We start from the raw sequence: 16,800 nt of genomic DNA, 5'->3' as shown, positions 1-16,800 counted from the left end.
TTGAGGGATTCATAAAAGGATGTAAAGTATGACATCATATGCCTAAAATGTGGGGGTGTGGAATGAGAAATAAAGAGAAGGTTCAAAATTATGTGGTCAACAACTTAATATAGACTACTATACGCAGAAAATGTTACATACAAATCTAATGTTAACCACAAATCAAAACCCAATAATAGTTACACACAAAAAAGAGAAAGGAATCCAAGTATATCACTAAAGAAAGCCAGCAAACCATTAGAGAAGAGAGCAAGAAAAGAAAGGATCAGAGAAGATCTATAAAAATAACCACAAAACAAATAACAAAATGGTAATTGATACCTACCTATCAATCAGTTTGAATGTAAATGTACTAAAAACTAAATCAAAAGACATAGGGTGACCAAATGGATTAAGAAAAAAAATAAAGAGAGAGAGACTCATTTATACACTGCCTACAAAAGACTCATTTCATACCTAAAGACACATGCAGTAGGACAGTAAGGGGATAAAAATATTTACCATGCAAATAAATGTAAAAAAAAAAAAAAAGCTAGGTAGCAATACTAATATCAGACAAAACAGACTTTAAAACAAAAACTGTAATAAGAGACAAAAGACACTATAGAATAATAAAGAGAACAATCCAATATAAGATAGAACAATCATAAATATTTATGCACCCAGCATGGGAGGCCCCAAACACATAAAATAGTTAATAACATATTAAGGAACTAATTGAGAGTAATAAGATAAAAGCAGATGATGACTTTAACACTCCACTTGAATCAAGAGATAGATTATCAAAAGAAGAAAATCAACAAGGAAAGAGTGACATTGAGTGACACACTGAACCAAATGAATTTAACAATTATATTCAGAGCATTCCATTCTAAAATGGCAGAATACATATTCTTTAACTACTCATGGAATATTTTTTAAGGTTAGATCACATTGTAGGCCATAAGGCAAGTCTCAACAAACTCAAAACTATCAAAAGCCATACCATGCATCTTTTCTGGCTACAACATTATAAAACTTGAAATAAATCACAAGAAAAAATCTGGGAAGAGCACAAATTCATGCATGTTAAGTTACATACTACTAAACAATGACTAGGTCAAACAAGAAATTAAAAAGGAAATAAAAAATTGTGTGGAGAGAATGAAAATGAAAACACAATGATCCAAAATCTTTGGGATACAGCAAAAGCTGTTTTAAGAGGGAACTTTATAACAATATAGGCCTACCTCCAAAAGCAAGAAAAATCACAAATAAACAAATAACCTCACACCTAAGGGGGCTAGAAAAATAAGGACAAAACACAAAATCAGCAGAAAGAAGGAAATAATAAAGATTAGAGCAGAAATAAATGATAAACTAAAAACAAACACACACAAAAAAAATAGAACAGATGAGTGAAACCAGGAGCTTTTTTTTTTTTTAAAGAGCAACAAAACCTATAAACCTATAAACAGACTCATTAAAAGAGTGTAGGGAGGTGTGGGATACAAAAAAAGTCACAAATGAAAGAAGAGAAATAACAATGGACACCACAGAAATACAAAGGATTATAAGAGATTATTATAAAAATTATATGCCAATTTATAACTGGACAATTTAAAAGAGATTGATAAATTTCTAGAAACAAATAACCTACCCAAACTGAAGCAGGAAGATATTTTAAAAATATGAACAGATTGATTACCAGCAATGAAATTAAATCAATAATCAAAAAATTCCCAACAAATAAAAGTCCAGGACCAGATGGCTCACAGTTGAATTCTACCACACATTTAAAGAAGAATTAATGCCTATTCTTCTCAAACTATTGCAAAAAAATAGAAGAGTAAGGAAATTTTCCAAATTCATTCTATGAGGTCAGTATTACCCTGATAACAAAACCAGATAAAGATACTGCCCTCCCCCCACCATAAACACAAGAGCTACCGGCAAATATCTCTGATGAACACAGATGCAAAAATCGTCAACAAAATTTTAGCAAAATGAATCAAAAAATACATTTAAAAAATAATTCACCATGATCAAGAGGGATTCATTCCCAGGATGCAATGGTGGTTCAATATTTGCAGATCAATCAATATGACATAGCATATCAATAAGAGAAAGGTTGAAAACCACATGATCATTTCAATAGATGCAGAAAAAGTATTCAACAAATATAACTCTTCATCATCCATTCATGATTTAAAAAAAAAAAACCCAAAAACTTAATAAAGTAGGTTTAGACAGAACATATCTCAGCATAATAAAGGCCTAACTGAAAAACCAACATCTAACATCATACTCAAAGGGGAAAAATTGAGAGTTTTTCCTCTAAGGTCAGAAATAAGACAAGGATGTCCACTCTCACCACTTTTAGTCAACATACTACTGGAAGTCCTAGCCACAGCAATCATACAACAAAAAGAAATACAAGCCATCTGAATCAGAAAGGAAGAAGTAAAATTTTCACTATCTGCAGATGATATGACACTATATTCAGAAAACTCCAAAACCTTCACACACAAAAAAAGTATTAGAACTGATCTGTGAATTTGGTAAGGTTGTAGGATACAAAAATCAATGTACAAATATCCATTGCATTTATTTATACTAACAATTAAGAAGCAGAAAGAGAAATTAAGAAAACAACCACACTTCTAATTATACCAAAGATAATAAGATATATAGGAATAAATCTAACCAAATAGGTGAAAGACCTATACTCTAAAAACTGTAAAACCCTGATGAAAGAAATTGAAGATGACACAAAGGAATGGAAAGACATTCCATGCTTATGTGTTGGAACAACAAATATTATCAAAATGTCTGTACTACTCAGAACTAGAACAAACAATCCTAAAATTTGTATGGAACCACAAAAATCCCTGAATAGCTCAAACAATCTTGACAAAGAAAAACAAACTGGAGGTATCACTTCATATTACAAAGTAGTAGTAATTACAACAATATGGTAGTGGCATAAAAACAGACACCCTGATCAATAGAATGGAATAAAAAACCCAGAAATAAACCCATAATTATATGGTTAATTAATCTTCAACAAAGTAAGATTAATATATAATGGGAAAAAGACAATTTCTTCAGCAAATGATATTGGGAAAACCAGACAGTTATGTGCAAAAGAATTAAACTGGATCAGTTTCTTTTACCATATTCAAAAATAAATGCAAAATGAATTAAAAACAAATGTCTTAAATGTGAAGCCTAAAACCATGAAAACTATTGAAGAGAGCACAGGCAGTAATTTCTTTGACATTGGCTATAGCAACATTTTTCTAGATATGTCTCCTAAGGTGGGGAAAATAAAAACAAAAATGAACGATTGGGACTACACCAAAATAAAAAGTTTCTTCACAGTGAAGGAAACAATCAACAAAACTAAAACAAAAAAACCTGCAGAATGGGAGAAGATATTTGCAACTGACATATCTGATAAAGTGTTAGTATCCAAAATATATAATTAACTTATACAACTCAACCCCCCAAAACCAAATAATCCAATTAAAAATAGGCAGAAGACATTAAGAGATATTTCTCCAAAGATATCCAGATGGACAACAGACACATGGAAAAGATGCTCAACATCACTCAACATCAGGAAAATGCAAATGAAAACTATAAAAGATATCATGTCAAAAAAAGTAAAAAATAAACTGTTGTTTTCAACGATGGGAAGAAAATGAGCCATTATGAAATGTTGGTGGGAATGTAAATTGGTGTAGCCACTATGGAAAAGAATATGAAGATTCCTCAAAAAGTTAAAAATGGAATAACTCTATAATCCCAGAAATACACTACAGGTTATTTATCCAAAGATTATGAAACACTAATTCTAAGGGATATATGCAACTCTATGTTTATTACAGCATTATTTATAGTAGCCAAATTATGGAAGCAACCCAAGTATACACTGATTGATGAATGGATAAAGAAGAGGTGGTAGATATAAACAATGGAATATTATTCAGCCATAAAAAGAAGGAAATCTTGTCATTTGCAATGACATGGTTGCATCTAAAGAGCATAAAGCTAAGCAAATAAACCAGAGAAAAACAAATACTACAAGAGTTCACTCATGTGACATTTAAGTAACAAAGGAAATGAACAAAGAAAAAAAGACAAACCAAAAAACCAGACTCAACTATAAAGTACAAATGGTTACCAGAGGGAAGGTGGGTGGAGGATGGGCAAACTAGGTGAAGGGGATTAAGACTACACTTATCAGGATGAACACTGAGTAATGTATAGAATTTTTGAATCACCATATTATACACCATATTTACACTTTAAACTAATAGAACACTGTGTGTTAATTACACGGGAATTAAAATTACTTAGAGATGTCAAAAAGATTGCATAGGACCTAATTTTACTAAAATTATTTTTTTAATCTGAAATTTAAATTTAACTGAGTGTCCTTTATTTTATGTGACAACCCTATCACAGGGGATTCATGAAATTTTAGAAATTACTTAGAACAGTGCAGGTGAAAAGACTTCGAATAGCCAAAGGGATATTGAAAAAGAAAGCCAACGTTGGTGGCATCACAATTCCGGACTTCAGGCTCTATTACAAAGCTGTCATCATCAAGACAGCATGGTACTGGCACAAAAACAGACACATAGATCAATGGAACAGAATAGAGAGCCCAGAAATAGACCCTCAAATCTATGGTCAACTAATCTTCGACAAAGCAGGAAAGAATGTCCAATGGAAAAAAGACAGCCTTTTCAATAAATGGTGCTGGGAAAATTGGACAGCCACATGCAGAAAAATGAAATTGGACCATTCCCTTACACCACACACAAAAATCGACTCAAAATGGATGAAGGACCTCAATGTACGAAAGGAATCCATCAAAATCCTTGAGGAGAACACGGGCAGCAACCTCTTCGACCTCTGCCGCAGCAACATCTTCCTAGGAACAACGCAAAAGGCAAGGGAAGCAAGGGCAAAAATGAACTATTGGGATTTCATCAAGATCAAAAGCTTTTGCACAGCAAAGGAAACAGTTAACAAAATCAAAAGACAACTGACAGAATGGGAGAAGATATTTGCAAACGACATATCAGATAAAGGACTAGTGTCCAGAATCTATAAAGAACTTAGCAAACTCAACACCCAAAGAACAAATAATCCAATCAAGAAATGGGCAGAGGACATGAACAGACATTTCTGCAAAGAAGACATCCAGATGGCGAACAGACACATGAAAAAGTGCTCCATATCACTCGGCATCAGGGAAATACAAATCAAAACCACAATGAGATATCACCTCACACCAGTCAGAATGGCTAAAATCAACAAGTCAGGAAATGACAGATGCTGGCAAGGATGCGGAGAAAGGGGAACCCTCCTACACTGTTGGTGGGAATGCAAGCTAGTGCAGCCACTCTGGAAAACAGCATGGAGGTTCCTCAAAATGTTGAAAATAGAACTGCCCTATGACCCAGCAATTGCACTATTGGGTATTTACCCTAAAGATACAAATGTAGTGATCCAAAGGGGCACATGCACCTGAATGTTTATAGCAGCAATGTCCACAATAGCCAAACTATGGAAAGAACCTAGATGTCCATCAACAGATGAATGGATCAAGAAGATGTGGTATATATACACAATGGAATACTATGCAGCCATCAAAAGAAATGAAATCTTGCCATTTGCAACAACGTGGATGGAACTAGAGCGTATCATGCTTAGCGAAATAAGTCAAGCAGAGAAAGACAACTATCATATGATCTCCCTGATATGAGGAAGTGGTGATACAACATGGAGGCTTAAGTGGGTAGAAGAAGAATAAATGAAACAAGATGGGATTGGGAGGGAGACAAACCATAAGTGACTCTTAATCTCACAAAACAAACTGAGGGTTGCCGGGGGGAGGGGGTTTGGGAGAAGGGGGTGGGATTATGGACATTGGGGAGGGTATGTGATTTGGTGAGTGCTGTGAAGTGTGTAAACCTGTTGATTCACAGACCTGTACCCCTGGGGATAAAAGTATATGTTTATCAAAAATAAAAAATTAAAAAAAAAAAAAAAGAACAGTGCAGGTGGATGTAAATGCTCACTCAATGTTAGTCTTTATTAAAAAATAATAATGAATGAATGAATAATTTGTTGAACTTATATTTTCCTTAATATAATTTCTTATATATTCAATACATTTCATGTATTATAATAAATAAAATATGCCTCTTAGTCTGTTAATAGATATTCTGTAATAGATTTCCAAATACATTGAAAATGCTAGGTTAAACTTTTTTTTTTTAATTTTTTGTATTGAATGAAGGATACCTCTGCATTTTTATTCTGGACATACAAATCTACAAAATGGGGATATACTTTTCATTGTTTCTCAGCTTCTGTAGCCACAGAAACATTTTTGAGTACTGCTTTTCATGATAGTTGTGATCCACTGATTATACTCTGAAATGCTATTCTAGCAGCTTTGGACTTATAAGTAGGAAATGGAAATGTAGATTTTTTTTTTCATTGGGAGGTAATTGTTTAAAAAGAGAAGGAACTTAGGGTAAATATGCAATTGGCCACTAAACATAATTCTGTATTATTTATGATATAAAAAAATGGATATATGACAAAGAATAGAGGGAAATTTATGAAGATTAAAAAGGTGAGTTCGGCAGAAAGGCAACTTTTTTTTTTTAATAAAAAACTGAAGTTGTAGTTTAAAGGGACAAATGTGCAGAGATATACTAAAATGTAAACTATATACAGGAGCAGGAACTACCAAGAATGACAAACATAATGTTTGAGATGATCAATAGCATTAAAAATAGAGATTAGGTAGATGCAACTCTTTCCATAATGTGGACATAGTGTTGGTAATAAATTAGTATGGGAATAATTAATAATATATTTATAAACATCTTAGCAAAATGAAGAAAATTCAATCTCCTGAACTTTAAGTTCAATAGTATCTGTGGGACCAAAATACTGAAAAGAAACAAGCTTAACAAAAATAGAGGGAGATAATTAAGAAGAATGTGTAAATAAAAATGTAACAACTTGAGTATTTTCTTAGAGGAGAGGATCATGATAGTATGAAAGAAGAGAATACAAATAATTACACTCAAGAAGTCGACTAAACCACTAAGGCTGTAGGTCATCAGTTCTGAAAGATGTGTAATGAAGGACACATATATACCTTGTGTCCAGACTACAGTAGTGAGTGGCAGTAGGGGACTTATTATCCCAATGGCTATTGGTAGTCTCTGCTAAAAGAAAAATCTGATAAATTCTAGACTTTCCTTCCCGACAATTTCAGTAATCAAAAGGCTAAAGAGTCAATGGAAACAACTGCTACTCTGAAATTAGTTTTCACTAACAAGGAAAAACTGCTTGGTGAAATGGAAGTGACAGGCATTCAAGGAGAAAGTGCCCATGTCATCTCAGAGTTTATAATAATCTAAGAAGTAAAGTCTGGGTGTAGACAACCTAAATGATAGACACTAGTCAAAGAGATTTCCAAATATTTCAGAAAACATGGTCTCTGAAAGAGAAAGTAAATGGCTACCAGTATAAGAGTGTGAAAGGAGAAAAACTGAAACTTAATTTCAATTTAATAATTAGGATATTATTAAGTAAATAAGCTGTTCTTATAAAGTATGTGCACATTATATATTATATGCACTTTATGTTGTATAAGCATATATACTGTATGATGGTTTACATTACATATAGATTTATTCTTTAAATGATGCTATATATATATATAAAATTATCAAATATATATATATTTACATATACATAAAAATTTACTACTAATAAATGAAGTAATTGATTCTCAGAGAAATTAAGGGATTAAATCAAGGTCATTGAGTAGCAAAGCCAAGTCTCACAACTATATCTCTTGCTCATGATAAAGCTATTTTCTTTTTATAAGCACTATTGCTTCTCACATACAATTTTATGATCACCTAGAGGTATCTTAGAAATAAAGGCAACATACACAAAAAACACAAAAGAATGACATAAAGGTAGTAAATTGTCATAAAGACAAAAAACTGAAATGAATTTGGTCTTCTAAAAATACCAAGGGTAATTTTTTTATAAAGCACTCAAATTTATAAATACAATAAAAAACACATAAAAGAAAAAGTCTTCTGCTTAGCAATAGATGATGCCATGTTAATAAATACCAGAATATGTATCACCTCTCAATTTTATTGGCTTCTGTACTCTCACATAAGGAAGAGACTCCTTTAATAAGGTAAAGTAAAATAAATATGATAACTATTGACTTAAAAAAATCAAGGATGGAGTAAGAAGTTATTTAGTAACTTCAGATAAATTCAATTTTCCAGAATAAATGAGTTATAACTTAAAGTACAAAAATAATTTGCAATTATGATTATTAAAATGCAAATATCCCTAATTAATGATAGAGATTAAAACTGGTATCAGGAATCTGATACGGGGGCCAAAATATCCATATACCAAAAATGTGGGCAGGACAAGTTACTGGATTCTGTGAAATACAAATTGTTAGAACAGGGAGGAAGAAGAATAAGTAAAAGTCCTGACATAACCTAGAGATAAATTTCCATACAGATTCATATGGTTAGCTAGGAAAGGAGTGGTGATTAGTATGAGCTTTTCTAGATTCTGGAAAAATATGATTATCCCAAACTTGTTTCATTACTAGTTAAAATAGTTGGATAGAATTTTTTGATTGGTAGATCAGGTAAGGCTATAATGGTATGAATTAAAATTTCTGGACATTTAATAGGGTAGAAAAAAATATCACACACATGTACAGAGGGAGAGAGATGATAAATAATAGAACAAATTGATTAAATGATAAAAATTAATTCTTTATAATTCTGTATAAATGATTTTCCTAAGTCATCCTATTCAATGTATATGATGAGTTCATGTTCTGTAATCATGAACACTTAGAACTCTTTTTCAATCATACTCTCAACTTTTATTAAGCAACTTTTTGGGATGCCTGAAGGGTAACTCATACACACATAGAAACAAGCTTTTTTAAACATACATTTTACAATTATTAAAAACTAAAGTATATAGAGGTAATTTCTCAAAGTATACAATTCAATGATTTTCAAAAATTGAGCACATTTTTACAACCAGAAAACTGATCAAGAAATATATTATTAGGTCTCAGAGGCATTCATCATGGCCTTTCACAGTCACTTCCTTCTCCAGAAAAATAATATCCTAATATTTAACAGTACAAATTAGTGTAGTCAGTTTTAAGCAATACAAATAGAGTAATGCAAATATACTCTTCTGTGTTTGTCTTTTATTTAATGTTATGCTTGGGATATTCAGACACATAGCTTTTATGGCAATCACATATTTGTTCTCCCGATTATATAGTATCTCTTCATATGATTATCGCACAATTTATATATCCATTGTACTACTGATGGATATTTGGGTTTCTTATTTCTTGGACTATTACAAACTGCCCTACTATGAAAATATTTGTATTACTAACCAATGCTCACACCAGATGAAATATATAACCTCATAATCTGATATAAGAAAATTGAATTTATAGTTTAAAACTTTCAAAAAATTTTATTTCAGAACACTCAAACTCTACTAAATGACCAATGAGTCAACAAATAAACCAAAGAAGAGATTAAAAAGAAAAAAAAAAGACAAATACAAATGAAAGCATAATAGTCCAAAATCTTTGGGACATAGCAAAAGAAATTCTAAGAGGGAAATTTATAGCAATACAGAAATTAGAAACAAGAAAAATCTCAAATAAATAGTCTAATCTTTTACCTAAAGGAACTAGAGAAAAGGAGAACAAGGCAAACCCAAGGTGAATAGGAGGAAGGAAATAAATAATAATAAATAATTCTACTAAATGAAATAGAGACCAAAAAACAATATAAAAGATCAGTGAAACCAAGACCTAGTTCTTTGAAGAGATAAGTAAAATTAAAACAATTTAGGTAGACTCATCAAGAAAAAAAGAGGACTCAAAATCAGAAATAAAAGAGAAAACATTAACAATTGTCACAACAAAATACATAGAATTATAAGACATTATTATGAAAAATTAGATGTCAACAAATTGGATAATCTAGAAGAAATGGATGATATCCTAGAAACATACCATTTTCTAAAACACAATCAGAAAGAAACAAAATATGAACAGATTAATTACTAACAAAATTGAATTTATATTTTTAAAGATGCTATTTATTTATTTCACAGAGAAAGATCACAAGTAGGCAGACAGAGAGGGGGAGGAAGGCTCTCTGCTGAGCAGAGAGCCCAGTACAGGGCCCAATCCCAGGACCAGCTCATGACCTGAGCTGAAGGCAGAACCAAAGGCAAAGGTTTAACCCACTGAGCCACCCAGGTGACCCACAAAACTGAATTATTTAAAACAAAAACAAAAACTTCCAACAAACAAAAATCCAGAACCAGATGGCTTCACAGAAGAATTCTACCAAACATTTTAAAAAGGCTCAATACCTGTTCTTTCCAAACCAATCTAAAAAATAGAAGAAAAACTTCAAATACATTCTAAGAGTCTAGCATTAATCTGATACCCAAACCAGATAATGGCACCACAAAAAAAGAGAATTATAGACCAATTTCTCTGATGAACATAGACATAAAAACCCTCAATAAATTATTAGCAGACCAAATCCAACAAGACATTAAAAGAATCATTCCATGAACAAGTGCGATTTATTCCAGGGATGGAAGGATGATTTAATATTTGAAAATCAGCCCATGTGATACATCACATTAACAGAGGGAAGGATAAAAGTTATATAATCAACTGAATATATGCAGAAAAAGCATCTGACAGAATTAAAAGTTTGTTCATGATGAAAACTCTCAATATAGTGCACTTAAAAGGAACATACCTCAACATAATAAAGGCCATGTATGAAAAACCCACAAATAACATCATACTCGATGGTGAAAAGCTGAAAGCTTTTTCTCTAAAATCAAAACAAGACAAGGATGTCCACTCTCACCACTTGGATTCAACATAGTACCGGATGTTCTAGCTATAGCAATTAAACAAGAAAAAGAAATAAAAGTCATTCATATTGGTAAGAAAAAAACAAAACTTTCACTTTGTAGATATATACTACATATATATAAAACCCCAAGGTGCCACAAAAATATTAAAATTAAATCAGTAAAGTTAGACAATACAAAATTAATACACAGAAGTTGATTGTGTTTCCACACAGTAATACCAAATTAGCAGAAAGAGAAATTAAGAAAAACAATCATATTCACAACTGCACCAAAAAGGATGTAGAGTGTATTACGCTAAGTGAAATAAGTCAGTCAGAGAAAGACAAATATATGGTTTCATTCATATGTGGAATTTAAGACACAAAGTACATGAATACAAAGGAAGGGAAGGAAAAATAAGATAAAAAAGAGAGGGATGCAAACCATAAGAGACTCTTAACTATAGAGAACAAACTGAGGTTTGCTGGAGGGAAGGTGGGTGGGTGGGGGAATAAAACAATGTGTGATGGGCATTAAAGAGGGCATTTGTTGGTATGAGCACTGGCTGTTTTATGCAAGTGATGAATCACTAAATTCTATGCCTGAAACCAATACTACCTTATATGTTAACTAACTTGAACTTCAATAAAAAGAAAAAAAAGAAAAAGAAAAGGAAGTGTGGCTCAGTCAGTTAAGCATCTGCCTTCTGCTTGGGTCATGATCCCACTGTGCTAGGATAGAGCACCTCATAGAGCTCCTAGCTCAATGGGAGGCCCACTTATCTCTCTCCCACCCCCCTGCTTGTGTTCCCTCTCTCACTGTCTGTCTCTCTGTCAAATAAATCAATAAAATCTTAAAAAAAGAAAAAAGAGAAAAACAATGCCATTTACAATTGCACCAAAAAGAGTAAATAAGCTTAACCAAGGATGTTAAAAACCAGTATAATAAAAACTATGAAACACTGATGAATGAAATTGAAGATGATACAAATGGAAAGATAGTCTATGATCATGGATTAGATAAATTAATAGATGTATTTCAAATCTCCATACTACCCAAAGCAATCTACAGATTTCATGTATTCCCTATCAAAATTCCAACATCATTTTTCACAGAACTAGAACATATCTTAAAATTTCTATGGAACCACAAAAGACCCTAAATAGTCAAAAGAATCTTAAAAGAGAACAAAATGAATCTATCACAATGGCAGATTTCAAGTTATACTACAGAAAAGGAGTAGCCAAACAGTATAGTACTGATACAAAAATATACACATAGATGAATAGAACAGGATAAAGAGCCTACAAATAAAGCCATGCATATATGGTCAATTAATTTATAAGAAAGAAGGCAAGAATATACAATAGGGGAAAATACTGTATTTTCAGTAAATGGTCCTGGGAAACTGACATCTACATGAAAAAGAATGAAACTGGACCACTTTCTTTCACAATACACAAAATAAACTCAAAATGGGTCGAAGACCTAAATATGAGTCCTGAAATAATAAAACTCATAAAAGAAAACATGAGCAGTAAATTTTTTACTTCAATTTTGGTATCATTTTTTTTTTCTAGACAGATCTCCTCAGGCAAGGGAAACAAAAGCAAAAATAAATTATTGGGACAACAGCAAAATAAAAACATTTTGCACAGCAAAGGAAATGATCACTAAAAAGAAAAAGCAATCTGAATGAGAGAAGATATTTTCAAATGACACATCCAACAAGGAGGTAATAACCAAAATAAATAAAGAATGCGTACAACTCAACAACTAAACAACTAATCCAAAGAAAAAATGGGCTGAGGACCTGTATAAGCATTTTTTTTTCTGAAAATAACATACAGACATCAAATATACTTATGAAAAGATTCTCATTTGGAAAATGCAAGTCAAAACCACAATGAGATTTCGCCTTATACCAGTCAAATAGCTAGAATAAAAAACAAGGAGTAGCAAGTTCTGCTATGGATGTGGAAAAAAAGAAGCCCTCATGCACTGTAGGTGAAAATGTAAATTGGTGCAGCCATTGTGGAAAGTAGTATGGAGGAACATCTGAAAATATTATTACACTGCATGTTAGCAAACTATAATTTAAACAAAAACAAAAAATTAAAAACTTAAATAACATATGATCCAGTAATTCCACTAATGGGTACTTACCCAAAGAAAAGGAAAACACTAATTTGAGAAGATATATGCTCCTGTATGTTTACTGTAACATTATATACAGTAACCAAGATATGGAAACAACTCAAGTATCCATTGATAGATAAATGATAAAGAAGATGTGATATATGATACACACACACACACACACACATAGGTATATTACTCAGCTGTAAATAGAATGGGTTCTTCCCACTTAATAATAATGGACCTAGAGGATATTATGCTAAATTAAATAAATCAGAGAAAGACAAACAATATATGATTTCACTTATGTGGAATCTAAAAAAAAGGTAAAAACAAAGTGCAGAAAGAGAACGATAAAGACAGAGAACTAACTGGTGGGAATGGGGAAGGGATGGGTTCAGGGAAAGGGAGATATTGGCTTCTAGTTGTGGAATGAATAAGTCATAGGGATAAAAGACAAAGCATAGGGAATATAGTTACTGCTATTATAATAGCATCATAAGGGAACAGATGATAGCTACACTCATGGTGAGCATGACATATAAACTTGAATCACTATATTGCATACCTGAACTAATCTTGTATGTCATCTATACTTCAATTTAAAGAAAGAGAGAGAGAGGAAGGAGGAAGATGAGGAAGAGCAGGAAGAGGAAGAAGGCAGAAGTAGAAGAAATAAAAAGAACACTCAAGTCCCAGATGATGTTATTGGCAAACTGGACTAGATATTTAAAGATGAAACAATGCTAATTCTACAAAAACTCCTCCACAAATTAGAAGAGGAGGGAACACATGTCAGCTCATCTTAGGAGGACAGTGTTACATTGTTACCAAAAACTATAAAAATGCATTGTTATAAGAAACTTAAACTAGAATTCAATATATTCCTTGAGAACATAGACTCCAGTATTTTCAACTCATTATATTACTATAAATTATTCCATACATAAAAATAAAAATATGGGAGGGAGGAAGCAAGATGGCAGAGGATTCGGAAACTGAAATAGCATTAGGTCCCAGGAATTCAGCTAGATAGTCATCAAACCATTCTGAACATCTACAAACTCAACAGGAGATAGAAGAGAAGAAGAGCAACAATTCTAGGAACAGAAAATTGTCCACTTTCCCAAAGGTAGGACGTGTGGTGAGGTGTATCTGAAGAGACGGGAAGATAAAATGCAGGGGTAGGGGCCAGCTCCCAGGAGGCAGTGGAGTGGTGGAGCACAAAATCAAAACTTTTAGAAGTGTGCTCCACTGAGGGACAGGTGTTCCAGAAGCTAAGCGGGGGTAGAGCCCTCATGGGGACAGTGTGGCCTCGGGTCCCACGGGGTCACAAAACAGTTGTGGGTGTCTGAGTGTGACAGAGCTCCCAGGTATCACAGCAGGGAGGCTGGCTAAAGAGACAGAACCAAGGAGTGAGCTTTTAGCTTGGGGTTACCTTAAACCATGATCCAAGGCACAGTCGGACCACAGCTCTTTGAGCAGGGACCCAAAAGTGGCAGATCCAAAGAGACCCCTTCCTTCCTCCTCTGGGAGGAGTGATGTGGGAGAATGTGGCAGGAATCTGCTGTATTTGGAGACTCCAAACAGGGATGTGTGCCAGAGATACAAATGCTCTGTCACAGGCTGGGCGAGCTCAGAGTGTGGTGGGACCCCACAGGAGTGCTTGACAGCTTTTCTCTAAGGGCACACTGAGGAGTGGGACCCTGAGCTCTCAGCTTCTCTGGGCCAGAGATTGGGAGGCTGCCATTTTCATTTCCTTCCTCCAGAGCTCTATGGATAGTGTTCAGGAATCAAAAGCTACTGAGACTGAACCTGAGCAGATTACTTAGCCTGGCCCCTGGCAAGGGTTGTATAATTCCTCCTTGGGCAAACACATTTAAGAATCACTGAAACAGGGGCCTTCCACAAAAGATCAACAAGAATATCCACCCAAGACCAAGTTCACCAATCAATGAGAACTGTGGAACTCCAAAGTGAGGGGAATGCAACACAAATAATTTATTGTTTTTTTTTTTTTTTTTCCTCCATGGATCCTTAGTCTTTCAAAGTTAATTTTTTTCTTATTCTATTTTTGAAAATTTTCCTCTTTCCTATTTTAATTTTTCAAAACTATTTTATCTTATCAATACCTTTTTAAAAAATCTTTTAAAATGTTTGTTGTTATAGTCATATTCTAACCCTTCACTGTATTTAGTCTTATTTTTTTTGTACACATATAGGTTTTTCTTTCTTTAAAATTTGGGATAGTTTCTTCTACCAGACTAAAATAAACCTTAAATCTAGTGCATGGATTAGTTCTACTCTCCAGCCTGATCACATTCTTTCCTCTTGGTTTTTTTTTTTTTTTAATTCAAATACTACTTATCTTTTGGAGGTCAGGGTACCAGGTGGTGGGTATAATAGAGGGCACGGATTGCATGGAGCACTGGGTGTGGTGCAAAAATAATGAATACCATTATGCTGAAAATAAAAAATAAATTTAAAAAATTTCATCTTTGCCATCATATTCCATCCCTTCATTATGTATACCCTTATATTTGTGTGTGTGTATACACACACACACACACTTTTATATATATATAAAACTCATATATATATATATATATATATATATATATGAGTTTTTATTTCCTTTATATTTTGGGAGGCAGTTTCTTCTAACAGACCAAAACACACCCAAAATCAAGTGTGTGGCTCTGTTCTATTCAACAGTCAGTCATATATATATATGTAAAATTTGTTTTCTCCTTACTTCTCCTTGCCCCCCTCCCACATCAGGTCTCTGTCAGTTGGTTAGTGTATATTTTCCTGGGGCCATTACTACACTTTTAGTATTCTCTTCTCTCATTCATCTATTCTTATCTGCATAAAATGACAAGGCAGAAAGACCTCAAAAAGAGGAACAAGAGGCAGTACTGATGGCTAGGAATCTAATCAATACGAACATAAGTAAGATGTCAGAACTAGAGTTCAGAATGATAATTATCAAAGTGCTAGCTGGGCTTGAAAAAAGCATGGAAGATACTATAGAATCCCTTTCTGGAGAAATAAAAGAACTAAATATTAACCAAGTTGAAATAAAAAAAAGCTATTAATGAGGTGCAATAAAAAATGGAGGCTCTTACAGCTAGGATAAATGAGGCAGAAGAGAGAATTCGTGATATAGAAGACCAAATGATGGAGAAGAAAAAAGCTGAGAAAAAGGGAGATCAGCAACTATGAACCCTGAGAGGAAAATCTGAGAGATAAGTGATACCATAAGATAAAACAATATTAGAATAATTGGGATCCCAGAAGAAGAAGAAAAAGAGGAAGGAAGAAGGTATATTGGAGCAAATTATAGCAGAGAATTTCCCTAATTTGGTGATGGGACAAACATCAAAATCCAGGAGGCATAGAGAACCTCCCTAAAAATCAGTAAAAATAGGTCAACACCCAGTTATCTAATAGTAAAACTGACAAGTCTCAATGACAAAGAGAAAATCCTGAAAGCAGCTTGGGACAAGAGGTCTCTAACATACAATGGTGGAAATATTAGATTGGCAGAAACCTATCCACAGAGACCTGGCAGGCCAGAATGGACTGGCATGATATATTCAGAGTACTAAATGAGAAAAATATGCAACCAAGAATACTATATCCAGCTAAGCTGTCATTGAAAAT

The sequence above is a fragment of the Mustela nigripes genome, chromosome 8, assembly GCF_022355385.1.
Source record: "Mustela nigripes isolate SB6536 chromosome 8, MUSNIG.SB6536, whole genome shotgun sequence".
Lineage (NCBI taxonomy): Eukaryota > Metazoa > Chordata > Mammalia > Carnivora > Mustelidae > Mustela > Mustela nigripes.
This window is presented reverse-complemented; position numbering follows the sequence as displayed.